This window comes from Callithrix jacchus, chromosome 5, assembly GCF_049354715.1.
Source record: "Callithrix jacchus isolate 240 chromosome 5, calJac240_pri, whole genome shotgun sequence".
NCBI lineage: Eukaryota > Metazoa > Chordata > Mammalia > Primates > Cebidae > Callithrix > Callithrix jacchus.
The window spans coordinates 158,647,690-158,661,306 of record NC_133506.1 but is presented as its reverse complement, the minus strand read 5'-3'; the positions used below and the strand labels follow the sequence as shown (position 1 = coordinate 158,661,306).

General features: G+C 39.8%; 1 protein-coding gene and 1 non-coding gene across 5 annotated transcripts in view; both read left to right on the top strand.

The window, feature by feature from the left end:
- The window catches only part of LHFPL6 (LHFPL tetraspan subfamily member 6), a 264,546-nt gene that overhangs the window by 151,060 nt on the left and 99,869 nt on the right, over positions 1-13,617 (top strand). The window lies entirely within an intron of this gene.
- LOC118154413 (small nucleolar RNA U13) lies at positions 8,953-9,051 on the top strand. Its single transcript, XR_004744273.1, has one exon. It is a non-coding gene; the product is annotated as a small nucleolar RNA U13 (small nucleolar RNA).

The following is a 13,617-nucleotide window of genomic DNA, read 5'->3' as shown; positions in this document are numbered from 1 at the left end:
CGAAAGCCTTGTTCCCCGGTGAAATAAAATCAGGTTATTGTCCTCATAAACCATTTCTCTTCCTCAGGCTTCTGAGCAGGAGTCATTGCTGCTGTGATAAGCATGTCTACTCTCTCTAGAACTAATGAAACTCTTGGCAGTTTAGAATAAAAGTCATTGTTTTTGACAAAATGGAAAATGGGATTTGGGATTCAAATGATTTAGGTATTTTTACGCTACAAAAATTGATGGTATGTGGAAAACAAGTCATACCTTTTCTTCTTTGATCGGAGCAGTGTGTATCTTCATATTCCATTATTTCAGAGCATGCTGTGAAACTTCCACTTTTTCACTCCCTGTGTTCTTCCATGACTAACGCAGATTGCAGCTCAGGGTGAGAGGCTGTGGCCCGCCCAGCTGTAGCTGCTCCAGGGGAAGTGTTCTGTGTGCTCTGGGAGCCCAGGACATTTTGTTAAATGATTTAAATATGAAACAGCTGAAACCACTTGACTTGGGTGTGTGTGTGTGTGTGAGTGTGTGTGTGTGTGTGTGTGTGTGTGTGTGTGTGTAGGGCAGGGTGGCTTCTAAACAACAAAACTTTCTTTCTCACAATTCTGGAGATTGGGAAGCCCATGACCCAATGTACAAGCAGATTTAGTGTCTGGTAAGGGCACATTTTCTGATTCAAAGACAGCTTCTCCCCCCTGTATCCTCACTGGGTGGAAGGACACTTGACTTTCATTGACAGAATCTCCGAGGTGAAAATAATGAGAGTAAAAAAGTGAAGGACACTCTACAATCTACAATAATATAGTAACAACATTTATTTTTCCAGATGAGTTTAGAATGCCAGCAATTATAGGCACTGTGACCTATTGGATGAAAATATTGTATCTCTGCTCCTTAAACATATCAGTAAGAAGACAAAAGTGATGAATACATGTAATAATAAATTTATTCTATCCACAAAAGGCAGCTCTTTAAAGCACTAATGATAATTCAGTGGTGCTAAAATGGAATTACAGAAAGAATTAAGTACCAAAATGGAACCCAGCTCTTACCTAGTCATCCTTTGATTATACTCTTAAGGAAACATTAGAGAGAATAAATTGGAGTGCCACCAACCCAGAAGATCAAATGGTGTTGGATTGTATTTTAAAGTATTAACTATAGGTTTTGATCATCTTAGTTTCATTTTTTGGATTATTACCTGTCCTATAGAAATATAATACTTTATGATAAGACAAATTAGAAGATTATACTGGTAGTTTGAGATCTAATATTCCTTCAATTCTTCATTTTTCTTGAGAATCAGAAATCAGCTCTTAATTATCCCCAGGGATGAAGGGAAACTGGGTTGGACCATCCAAAGCACTCAGTAATTCTGAAATCAATTGCATTTGCCCAGGGGATGCAAGAAAAGAACTCAATTGAAGTAAATCTTAGGAAGTCTGTGTGTCCACTCAAAACCCCTGGGCCTGACTTCGACTTTGGCCTTATCCCATTTTTCTCTGGTGGCCGATGAGCTAGAACTCTATTGAAGAGAAAGTTGGCTGGGCGCGGTGGCTCAAGCCTGTAATCCCAGCACTTTGGGAGGCCAAGGCGGGTGGATCATGAGGTCAAGAGATTGAGACCATCCTGGTCAACATGGTGAAACCTCGTCTCTACTAAAAAATAGAAAAAATTAGCTGGGCACGGTGGTGCGTGCCTGTAATCCCACCTACTCAGGAGGCTGAGGCAGGAGAATTGCCTGAACCCAGGAGGCAGAGGTTGTGGTGAGCCGAGATCGCGCCATTGCACTCAAGCCTGGGTAACAAGAGTGAAACTCCGTCTCAAAAAAAAAAAAAGTTAGATTCTTCTTTTCCTTAACCATATCACGAACATGACTTGCTTATTGAATTCTTTCTCCAGTCATGGTAAACATTGCCCTAATTGTCTGTCTCGTTCAACTCACACCCATGCTGTTGAGTTAAAGAACGAATGTATGGACTACCTACCCAGGGAAGGCAAGGGAATCACTTCGTATCCAGTGGTTAGTCACGGGTAGGAGTAGGAATGCTCCCTTACCAATGGTGTGGCCTGATTTTCACTTAGCTGCTGCTTCTATCCGTCTGTATTCCATAGCTGGGGTTCTAATACTTGCCTCGCCAATGTTGAATATTTTAGTGAAATTTAAATGAGACAATCCATGTAATTTTTTAAAAATTTAAATATTATAAAAAACATGACACATGAAGTATTTTATTTGCTTTTTGAGATAAAGGGTTCTCTATTTTTAGACAAAAGGTACTGCATGAGTTCAATGCCCGTCATGATATACTTCAAGTCTACTCATAATAGAAATACTGCATAAGCCAAAAATTGATACAGCTCCATTCATCCTTCTTAATTTGCCAGATGATATCTTTTATTCTTTTGCTCTAATGTAAATTCAATGAAATATTGCTTAGATATTTTATTTGAATAAATTAGGCTTGTTTTAAGCCATAACTGCCATGCCATCACTTAAATGTAGTTCTTCAAGTAAAGCCAGTGAAAATGTATTCTGTTAGATGGAAGAATGACCCCACTCTGAGGGTAAGACCAAAAAAAAGAATAGCCTTGTGTGCTCTTCTGCCTGGTGCATGCAGGTGAGTGAAGTCAGCAGGCTTCTCTTCATGCCAAGTGTTCATAAAAAGCTTTTGAAAGGTCAGGATTATAGGGAGGCCTCTTTGTTCCTGGCATCTCAGTTTTTCCCAGGCTGCCTCTGGCACAAGTAGCAATAAGGTCACACTCTCTGGGGGAGGGAAACTGAGACAGATGGACAAAACCAGAAGATGGTACAGAACTAAAGAGAACAGAGCCAGCTAAGCAAGAGGAGGGCATTATAAAGGGAAAAGGACTGGGATGCCCTGTTTTTAAATGGAGTGTCTGTCCCAATCACACTGTCAATGGAGATGTCTGTTTTTCACATCTAAATTTATGCATTGGCCATTATTCTTGCGACTCTTCCTTTAGCTTGAATTACAGTCTTCAGCATCTTAACTGCGGTGTTTGAATGAGGCAGCAGAGAGGAACGTGTGTGAGACGCCCGGTGTCTGAGTATCATCATAATGAGCCTAGCAGAGCCCTGCACAAAGTCCTCCTGTCACCCCGCACTCCGACAGACATGTGAGACTGCACTGGGATCTGTAAAGAGAGAAGCATCTCCCTACTGCTCCACTCCACATTTTTAAGGAATTATTGTAATATAGGCAATTGTGATTTTATATTTGCATTCACCAATGTGTGACCCCCCCCTCCCCGCTTCTCTTCTTTAAGTTGAAGGCGGTATTTCTGAATTTGGTGATTTTGTATCAAAACCTGGGCTAACTGGCTTAGTATGTAAGAATTTCTCTTTGAACGGCAAACATTTCAGATATTCAGTTCTTTTATTACTCCATAATTTGGACTGGCTGAAGATTGTTTTTCAGTGCAATTTGCTGTGTTGATTTTCTTTTTCTGTGAAGGCTTGTCTGGATTAAACCTGTGTCCTGTGGATTGCTTCATTTCCCCCTGCAGCCCAGTGGGGAGTGAGACCAGCTGGTGTAATTCTGTTGACCTCATTTAAACTCTCTGTTATATACTCCTCTCTCTTTTTTTCTTTCTTTCTTTTTATCTTTTTACCTTGATATAGCTGTACATAACAAATTTTCTATAGAAAGTTTTTGTTTCTGTAAAGTGTAGCGTTCCTCTTGCGGCTTCATGAAGATCATGTTCATTCAGTTCATGGCCCTGGTCCAGAAATATTTTTTAAATTCATCTATTCTCAAAAGAGCAACACATATGGATATGCACGTGTGCGCGCACACACACACACACACACACACACATACACACATTTCCTGTAGTTTTACACTTCTGTTTCCTATAGTTTTATTACTATGGTTAGACAGGATTTTTCTCATAATATTTAACTGGAATTACATGGATATAATTGAATCTTTAGATCTTTAGGAATATTAGCAAAGGGTGTAACTTGATAACACTTTAAAAAAGACCAGGAAAGGAGAATCTATTTGGTTCAGTCTACTTTATGAGACTTATTAAAAAGAAAATTAACAGTAGAGATATATGCTGATGGGACATGTAAGGAATTTTTAATCATTATAAGGCCATGCTTTGTTATAAACAGCCTTTATGTACTTTCCAAATGTACTACTTGAATCTTCTGAACAACATACATTTGACTTCAAAACAAGCTCATCTAATAGCTTACAATAGTGCACGTTTGGTTTCGTGGTAGTTGTGAAACAGTTTTCTTTTTTTGGTTAGATTATGTAACAGGTTGACTATGGGTCAATTGTTTCTCAGAAAAGGTTATCAATGATTATAAAGCCTGATCTTCCTAAATCACAAAGCATATCCCAGCTTGGAAATCAGTTGACTTGTGTGAAAATCGTAATGCCAGTCGATGTTTTTCCGTTACCTTGATTAGTCACCCAGTATCTTAGTTGCTGCAGAATAAAACAAAAGTTCAGGTTTTCTGGTTTTTACCAGAAATATGAAAAACTTAATAATATCTTCCATTGACATGTAAGTGATTCTTAATCACACCTCTTCCCCTTTCTAAGTAAATAAACAAAATGGATCTCATGACTGGGAGAATAACTGGACAAGTTTCATTTTAGCCTCAGTGCACGATTCCTGGGCACTCATAAGCCAGCAACTGGTGTTTACAATCCAGCTGTCCTTCAGAGAGTAGAAATAAAATATTGCCTAGTGGCCGGGCGCGGTGGCTCACGCCTGTAATCCCAGCACTTTGGGAGGTCAAGGGGGGTGGATCTCGAGGTTGAGAGATCAAGACCAACCTGGTCAACATGGTGAAACCCTGTCTCTACTAAAAATACAAAAAATTAGCTGGGCATGGTGGTGTGTGCCTGTAATCCCAGCTACTCGGGAGGCTGACGCAGGAGAATTGCCTGAACCCAGGAGGTGGAGGTTGCGGTGAGCTGAGATCACGCCATTGCACTCCAGCCAGGGTAACAAGAGTGAAACTCCGTCTCAAAAAAAAAAAAAATATTGCCTAGTTTTAGTGTGAGTTAGAATAGAACTCTTCATGGTAAATTTGTGATAATTGAGGGTCCTAATATGTGACCTTTTAAATATAAGCTTTTGTTTTATTATTTTAACTTCTATTGTGACATTAATCACATTTTTCTTTTCAGGTCAGGGTCCCTACTGCTCAGTTACTGTATGTTTATAGTCTAATTTAATTTTATAATTGAACTAAGTAAAATACTCTATGGGAAAATTATACAGATCACAAAATGTCCCATAATAATATTAGCTGGAGCCGTATGAAATGGCTGATATGCGACTGTTCTTGACCTACAGAAACGGTATTCACTTAGTTCACGCCTCTACCAAAACCTCACTGTTTAATGGTTCAGATCAAGAAGCCACGCACTTAGTACACCTGGAGGTACTAGCAGCGCCCGCTGAGTGCAGGCAGCACTTAGTACACCTGGAGGTACTAGCAGTGCCCGCTGAGTGCAGGCAGCACTTAGTACACCTGGAGGTACTAGCAGCGCCCGCTGAGTGCAGGCAGCACTTAGTACACCTGGAGGTACTAGCAGCGCCCGCTGAGTGCAGGCAAAATCGGCTTAAAGTTCTTAGAATCTAAGCACGGCTAGACAGAGATACAAGTATCTCTTTATATAGCTGTATCTAGGTAGATATATCACACACCCACACACACACATACATATTCATATTCTTTTAAGCCTTTTAAATGGATAGCTTCTAGAATGGATTAGCACTTTTCTAACTCATTAAACTGACCAAACCAAACAAAATAGGAACTTTCTGAATGAATCAGACATCAGAATGGACGTCAGCTCTTCTACCGGGAATGTAACACCGTGATGCCGGTGAAACCCATTGAGTTATATTAGCTCTTACTGCAGTATCCCCAGAATATTGTGCTTTTTAAGCTTTGGTCAGTTTTAACAGATTTCCTATTTTGTCTGCTATTGTATCTCTGCCCTAATAGGATCTATAACAAGTCCTAACCCCATTTATTTCTGGTATCCAACATTCTTTGGATTTAGAAAGCCAAATTTGTAATATTTTTAGGCAAAGCGTAAAAGCAAATATTCTATGAAATTGATGGTGTATGAGTTTCTTCTCCAAGGGAGAGCAAAGAGTTTTATGGCTTGATTTTTGTGACTTGACTAATTGATTCTCAGTTGTGTTCCAAATGCATAAGATTGCCAGATAAGTATTTGTGGATAAATGAGATGTTATAGGAGGAAGCCAGGGAGGGTAAGTCTGATGCAAAGCTGGTGGAAATTAGCCAACTATGCTATCTTAGTTTGAAATTCCTTTTTTTTTTTTTTTTTTTTTGCTACTTTCAGAATCATTGAACCCTTAACCATTGACCTTGGATGGACGTGGCAACTGAGTCACAGATATTGTGACTTTTAAATCTCGAGGTTGAGTTGATAGCACTCAGTTTTCAGTGTGGTCTCCAGTGGTATCCACAATAATGAAATCATAGTTGCTTGGATGATTTGCTCAATCTGTATATATTTCTTATGTTCTGCCCTGAAAATAAGTTCCATCGTATAAATTAAAGGTAAGGAAGTCTGTTGCATAAACTTCAGCTCATTTTAAATCCTAAACTTTAAATTGAATGTTAACTGTTTCACAGTTACAATATTTTTCAAATGGCAAAGTTGCAAATCTACTTCTGTAAATAATATTGTGGGAAAAGCACAATTGCAATGTTGGAAAATACTTTTCCTATCGATACTACTTTTTCGTATTTTCTCATTTCATATCCATTCACACCCTTGGCCAAGACAAATTAGGACATTTTTTATTATAACGCTAAACCTTTATAACTGTATAAGGAAAAACTACTTTATTAATTTGTCAGGTTTAGAATGAGGTGTTAATGTCTTTGGTTTACCATTTGAGTACATTTTACACAAACGTGTTTAGTGCATATTTCGAGTAACAGTCGTGAAATGTAGTAAGGAATATCGCTGGCCTTTCGGAGCAGATATCAGTTCACGGCTGATGTGGACATCTGTATCTGTGAGGGCTGGCGGCCCATGCAGCAGAGACGCAGTGGAAAAGCTTCCCCACTTTGGGAGGCGAGTAGCGCCTCCCTTGCCCTGTTAAAGTTGCAGACTAGGAATAAGTTTCCATTTCTGCATGGACATGGCTGAGGCAGTTTTAGAAGGTCTGACAGCGTTGGGATTATCTTCCCAGATCAGATGACTCCTAATGCATCTGCTCACATTGTTTTGCCAGCTTTCAATTGGCCAGGTTCCCCAGTAAGTTCCTTTCATTGCAAATTTAATCCCCTTTACAAAATAGAGTATTACTATTAGTTTTGTCCTGAAAAAAGCACGTTCAATAATTCATTATAGTCTTCCGGTAAACGATTCCTGTTATAGGCATTTTAAATATTTCCAAATGATCTTGTTGGATTAATATCAGTAAATTAAAAGTGCATTTCACCAGTCTGAATTTAGAGTTCTCTCATGAATGATAGTTTGGACAACCAAAAATTCTGTTAAAAAGCATTATAGCCATGTGATTTCTGTTAATGAGGCTTTTCCATATTTAAATCCAGAGCTGCCACCATTTTGTACATTAAGTCGTACAGCGTTTACAGAAAATGAAAGTAGAATGGGAATGATGAATTTCTGTTGTTTCTAATGTCTGCTCTTACTTTTCTTAATTACATGATTTAGCCAATGCACCAGATTCTTTAGATAACCTTGTTCCTGCCTCTTTAAAGTATCTTTCTCTATTTTGCAAACTTCACCACTTTCCTACCTAATAATAAATATGCATGAGGCAGTACAGACAAAGCTCCCACATAGAAGCAGGTCGTGTTCCATAAGGTATTTGTTTGGGCCTCAGAATATACTATGACATGTAGGATCTGAGGCCGACAGACAAGAGCGTACTTAGCACAAAATGTACACTGAATAACAGTGCTATCGAACTGAGTCATCTTGGAAAAGATTATTTCTGTGAGAAGTGAGGCTTCCAAAAATTTAAATGCAAGCAACAAATCTGCTCTTACTGAAACTCTGTAGCTTTGAGATCTATGCCTTACCGCCACCCCTGAGAAGTGGGAAGAGACTCCCACAGTTCTGAATGTGTGATTGATTTGACTTGATGCCTGGCTACAATGAAGGGGATTAGGAGTTTGGGAAGAGGGGAGCACAGATATTCTGGGTCAAGGAGTTACAGGGAAGATGGGAGGACTATGTGAAGGGTCTGGACCGAGGAAAAAGGAATGGAAGAATATCTTATATGAATTCCCTCCCTTTTTCTTATAATTTCCCCTTATCTTTTCTGTTTCTCACTTTCTAGACTTTTCAAAATTATCAATAATTTATGGAGGTAGAGAAGAGCAATGGCCCCAATACTATACTAGATCGAGGATGTAACTCCTTCTTCTTACATCCTTCCCTGCTCCTCTCTTGCTCTGTGAGAACTCAACCCTTGAGTGACTTTGGTGCCACTGGGTGAGGCTGAGTCTTGGGTGCAGAGTATACTCCGTGTGTTGTTTAAGAGGACTGAAGTCCAGTAGCAACAGGTGAGGAAAAGGGGATTCTTCTTTCAGGCTCTCTGGGCTTACAGATCTTACTGGTTAGATTACTGCTTTTCATCTAGGACACACAGTATCTTCCATGGAGTACTCTCCAACTCAAGAATTCAAGACCTGATCTTACCTATGGGGTGGAGTTAAATGAGTCTGATGAAAAATAGGCAGTTTGACCAGGATCTTCTTAAAGACTGGATTCCTAAGTTAGATACATCAATTTAAATAAAAAAGATATATCAAAGTATAGGCATTATGAACAGCAAGAGAAAGTTACAAAAAAAAAGGTTATGAAATTGTCCCTTATAATTTCATCTGTTTTGGGATACTCAAGAGCGTCTGCACTGTACTAAATGAGGCACACTCAAAATCAGTGCATACTGATCCTTTCGTGGTTCATAAGCGTGGTAGTGAGTTTTACCATAATGTGACATGTGCCTCCTTTAGCCTTATTAGGATGTTGGCACATTACCCATCTGATATGAAAAAAAATCAGTACTTATTTAACTCTGTGTTCCTATACAGGGCTGACTTAGATTTGTGGTTTGAAAGGATTTGGGCTCTGATTTGTTCATTTAGTAGTGTGTGGCTAATTAACTGAGTTGGTTAGAATTCAGCTCTGGAGAGCGTAAGGTCAAGGGCTCAATTTCCCTGTGGGCCAGTTTATGGTTTTGGTTTCATGGTCATTGATTACACTCCTAATCCCTATTCAGGTGACTTGCAAAGTTATATTATTGATTATGAGGGATTGGATATGGGCAAATTAAAGCAAAACCTTTACCAGAACAAATTGATTGCATATAGTTGACAAGTCAAAATGGCAGTCCACTTAGTATGGTGAAGTTTGGTGTTGGATGGGACCTAAATGAAAATACCACTTTGCCACTAACTAGAGCACTTTGGGCAATATGGTTTCCTTTCCTAAATGTTAGTTTCTCTGTCTACAAAATGGGGATGATGTCAGCCTCATAGGGAACCTGTGAGGATCACTGAGATCCTCAGATACAATGTTGGCTGTGGTACACGGCTGGGACATGATCTTTGTTTACACTGGCCTAGTTCTCTCAGGGTATACTGTCCCATGCTGAATGTCCTAGGGCCTCTGCTAACTCTGTGCTCTGCCAATGGTATCTGTTAAACTCCTGCACCCACCATAGTTCATCAACAGCTGTTTCCAGCTGTACATCAGGAGAGCTTGAGAGCTTGCCTAGGAGGACAGTTTGTTCCATGATTTATCTTATTTCATAGCACCTTTCAACTAAATGGTTCCGAGTGGTAGGAATTACAGTGCACAGGGAGAGGATGGGAGCCTCATAGAAACGTACACAAAAGATAAGTAGGCCTACTCTGTTGGAGGAGATTAATTACATAGGTGGACTTCAGGCTGTATCTGAATCTTAAGATTTCTTCCACTTTATCGGGGCCTTCCAATGAGTTCTCGTCCTAAAGCCGTTTTCAAGTTTGTGCTCCTAACTACTCTGTTCATTTCCTCATTTGTAAATTTGTTCATCTCCCAGGAGAGGATTGAAACTAATAGGTATCATAAAGAAGACTTGGCATACAAATTATAAATAAGATCAATAAAAATATGATGGAATGATGCTTTTAAATTCTCCTTCTAAGATTATTAGCGTTTTTGTGGAGACAAAAATGCAAATGTGATGCTAATTATGAAGATCCATCTGTTGTACTTACGGTACCACAGGAAAAAAGCCTCAATTTAAAGCTCTTCTGTAGTACTTTGCAATCTTTGAAGACTCGTTTTGGAGAGGCTGTTTCCATTTCAAACAAACTTTGATATCCTCTAAGGTAGGATGTCTCCTTGAAAGACTCGGAGATGCTATTTGAAGAGGCCAGTTTATTCCGATATACCACTCCTGTTTGTTTTATTCTGCTGTACCAAATATGTACTTAGTAGGCAATGGGATAATTATTTGGAAAGAACGGTTAAGTAAATTATGAGAAGAAACGTTAGGTAACTACCAACCCCTGAGTACTTAGCTCAGAATTTGTTTCTTTTAATACCTGTCCTGGGCAGGGATTCTAAAATGTACTTTGATAAACATTTATTGAAACCTGTTCTATACTCAGTCTTAGACTGAGCATTCTCTTAGTAATTTGGATCAGGTCCAATTTAGGAGTTGAATGAGAAATTCATCTGATCCTCTCTCATTGTGTGTTTTTTAACTTGTACAACTGGAAAATTTACTTTCAATAAATGTTCATTTACGTTACAGAACCTAAGTATTGTTAAAGCCACAAATCCATGTTCTTTCCATTGTGTGATGTGATGTCATATGGTATAGAGATAGAGATTCATAAGTCATCATGGTAAAGGGACTTAGTCCACGTCATGCTGCTATAATAAAGTATCATAGAATGGGTAATTTATAAACAATAGAAGTTAACTGGGCTTATAGTTCTGGAGGTTGGGAAGTTCAAGAGCAAGGAGATGTGTCTTGGGAGGACCTTCTTGCTACATCATAATAAGACTGAAAGCATCACATGGTGACAATGTGCACAAGAGATAGCTGAACTCAGAGAGATAGCTGAACTCACAAGAGAGGACTGAACTCAGTCCTGTGATAATGACAGACTCACTCCTGAGATGATGACATTAACCCATATTAATAAGGGCAGCCCTGCTGCTGTGGCCTTTCTGGGCTCAGTCCACCAAGCACCTCTCACAGGTTAGAGTCTTGGTCTGCTGTTTTTCCAGGCTGGACATTGGTGACCCTGTGGTTCATGGTCTCAGGGGCCACACCACTCCCATGGCTCCACTAGGCATTGCTCTAGCAGGGACTCTCTGCAGTGACTAACCCTGTGACAAGTCTTTGCCTGGGCTCCAGCCTGTCTGTAACGTGCTTTGAAACCTAGATGGAGGCCACCATGGCCCCACAGCGCTTGCATTCTGTGTGCCTTCAGAAATAGCACCATATGGATATTACCAAGATTTATAGCTTGTACCTTGTAGAGTGGCAGGTCAAGCCACTCCTCAGCACCTGAGCCATGCCCAGGGCAGCTGAGGGGTGCTGTACCAGAATTCCAGGAGTGGAGTCCCAAGGCAGTGTAGGGCAGTGAATGTCGAGGTCATGTAGGTGCCTCTCTGGAAACCTTGCCCTTGAGGTACTAGCTTGCCTTGGAGATATTTGAAATGCCTATTGTCCTATAGTCTTGATGAGTAGAACCTGGCTTCCTTCTATCCATATGAATCTCCTTAGCAAATGTCTCTTGGCCATACCTTAGTATTCTCTCCTAAAGAATAAAAATAAATAGATAAATAAACTTAAATTTATTTAAATAAAAAAATAAAAATAAATAAACTTTTTTATTCTTTACCTGGTCAGGCTGATAGTTTTCCAAAGCTTTTCATTCTGCTTTCCTTTTCATTATAACTTCCATTTTTACATCATTTCTCTCTGCCTTCATTTTACTGTAAGTATCTAAAAGAAGCTGTGCAGCAGCTCGAGCAGTTCGTTGCTTGGATGTATTTCTTCTGCCGATGTCCTCGTTTCCCACTCAAGTTCTGCCTTCCACGAAGTTCTAGGACATGGACATCATTCCGTGAAGTTCCTTACAACTGTATAACGAAAATAAAGGGTGGCCTTTATGCCACTTTCCAATGCTCCTTGACTTATTATGTGGTTATATCTTGATAAACAAATTCTATGTTGAAAATACAGTAGGTCAAAAATACATGTAACACACCTAACTTGCTGAACATCGCAGCTTAGCCTAGCTACCTTAAACATGCTCAGAACGCTCACATTAGCCTATAAACAAAAGCCTATTGTATAATCAAGTGTGGAATAGCTCATACAATTTATTGAAATATATACTGTATTGAAAGTGAAAACCACAATGGTTGTGTAGGTACTGAAAGTACTGTTTCTGCTGAATGCACAGTACTCTCACGCCATCATAAAGTAAAAAAATCGTTTAAGTTGGGGACCGTCTACATCCTGCTTCTCATGTCTGCCTGACACTGTATGAGAATAGCCCTTACACTCTGTATTTCTACCAACATTCTGACGATGACCAGTTAAGTAATCCCTAGGAAGATTTGCGTTCTCCCTACAGCTCTTGTCTTTCTCTGAGCCCTCCCCAGAATTGCCATTACCACTCCCTTCACAGCAATCCAGGCTTTTACTAGCCTGATTCTTCTAGCGTCTACGCATTACCCAGTCCTAAAGCTGCTTCCACTTTTCAGGTATTTGTTAAAGCAGCATTCCCATTCTCTGTACCAATTTTCTGTCTTAGTGCGTTTTGCGTTACTATAAAAAAAACACCAGAGATTTGGGGAGTTTATAAAGAAATGGAGTTTATTCTGCTCATGGTTCTGGGGCCAGGAATTCCAAGACTGAGGGGCTGCATTGTGTGAGGGTCTTCTTGCTGTGTCATCCCATGGCAGAAAGCAGGAGGGCAAAAGACTACATGAGAGAAAGAGGAAGAAAAGGGGCCAGAACTCATCCTTTTATCAGGAACCAACTCCACAATAACTAACCAAGTCCCATGTTAATTAACTCACTCCCACAGTAACGTCATTAATGCATTTATAAGGGCAGAATTCCCACAAACCTACTCACCTCTTAAAGGTCTCACTTCTAAACACCACTGCCTTGGGGATTCAATTTCTGACACATGAACTTTGGAGGATTCATTGAAGCCACAGCAGGGACTAATGGAAGACACTAGATATTTTCAACTCTCTGAAAAAGGAGAGAATGAGAGAGAGAGAGAGAGAGAGAGAGAGAGAGAGAGAGAGAGAGAGAGAGAGAGAGAGAAAGAGAGAGAAAGAGAGAGAGAAACAAGCTTTCGGTTAGCTCAGGAACTGAGCCATGAGGGCCAGCTCTGATTGAGGACAGTAGTATTTGAAATGAGCCCCTGAGTAGTTCTCACCATAAAACCCAGGGATGGAGCTTTAAGGAGATTGTTCTCAATAGTGCCATGATGCAGAGAAGTCCCAAAGAGTGAGAAAAAAGACAAGGCAAAAATTCACAGTGCAAGGAAAAAAAAATGGAATTACAGAGCCCAAGGAACTTCTGAGA